The sequence below is a fragment of the Sycon ciliatum genome, chromosome 1 (genome assembly GCF_964019385.1).
Source record: "Sycon ciliatum chromosome 1, ocSycCili1.1, whole genome shotgun sequence".
NCBI lineage: Eukaryota > Metazoa > Porifera > Calcarea > Leucosolenida > Sycettidae > Sycon > Sycon ciliatum.
The window spans coordinates 18,385,247-18,386,676 of NC_088643.1; positions in this window are offsets into that span (position 1 = coordinate 18,385,247).

Genomic DNA, 1,430 nt, shown 5'->3' on the forward strand with positions numbered 1-1,430 from the left:
GGAAGCCTTGGACTGGGTCGAGCCAAAGCGGAATGCACATACCAGCGCGGTACCAGTAGATTTGGCTGCCAGAGGCACAGAGCACGCTGTCTTGGTTGATTGACTAATGGCGTAATGCAGTGACAACAAGCTCTGTTCAGCCCACTCGTGGGGCGAGTGAGAGTTCCGAGTAGGCAGGACTAGAGACTACGAGGTGTCAACTGCCATGTCCCCCAGCATTTCAGCGCTTTGTCATTTTGCTCATGCCATGGCATGGCAGCGATGCATGTGTCATCAGCTCCGCAGCGCAGGTAGACCAGGTAGACTACATAATATACAGCACGCAGAATCGCAGATGCTGTGCACGACTTCTGTTCATGGGGGCTACATACAGATACAGAGTCAGAGTATGATTGGAGACTTGCAGAGCAAGCTGCTAGCTAGCTAGCTAGCTGGCGACTGTCACCAGGTCACACGAAACTCGTTCCGTTTGCACTGCATGCATGGCTCCGCGATCCGACGCGACGTCGACCTGGTCGACCGGTACGCGGTCGACGGTCTAGACGTCTGTGCATGTGCGCGTACGCGTGCCAAGTAAAGCGCCCTGTGGAACCCACGTCACTCGTCAGGGTATCTTTGGCATGCATGTTTAGATTTCCTGTTTTCTGTGCACTTGTCTGGAATCCTGTACCATGTGTACTGTACATCCCGAGAAAGAAGGTGTCGCACTGTCTCCGGCATGCAACAATTTACATACATGTAGTCGTTCAAGACTCAAGACTAGGGAGCTGTAGTGTAGAGACCATTATTATAATGCAACTCCCTGTTCAAGACGAAGCACAAACCATTGTACTTTCCGTGGTCTGTACAGAGAGGCAGTCAGACATAGCCAAGCCATCACGGTGATTGCCCGCAAGTCGCGAGTCCTGCAGACTGGTTTACCCAAGCGCCACGGCGTCCACTCTTGACCTTAGCTTGCTCCTGGACAAGGCTGTTCAGCCGGCAACTGTTACTCAACGTCTCAAGTGTTCCAGTGAATGCTGGCTCCGTCTGATGTGGGATGATAACAATAATGAGCTTGATTGGAGCATAATGATTGTGTCATTGAGACCACAAAGCATAGCCAACACATCATAACACATAATACACATGTCACCACACAGGCCGGATCTCCAGAGTTCACCAAATCTGTACTGCAAGAGTAGACCTACAAAATGATTGTATAATATCATTTTCATGAAAGACTCGTGCCATCATGGCCATGGTGCTCTGTTTTGCTCAAGTCTGTAGATCTACAGCATTTACTAAGCTAGATGCAGTGAATTTTGGCTTGCAGATCTACTGCTTGTACTTAGTCTTGTGCGTAGACTGTCGAGTAGCGCTTTCTAGTTTTTCATTGTGTTCGATGCTTTCTTATCTAAAGTAAACAGTTAGTTAGTTCTCTAGCTGGT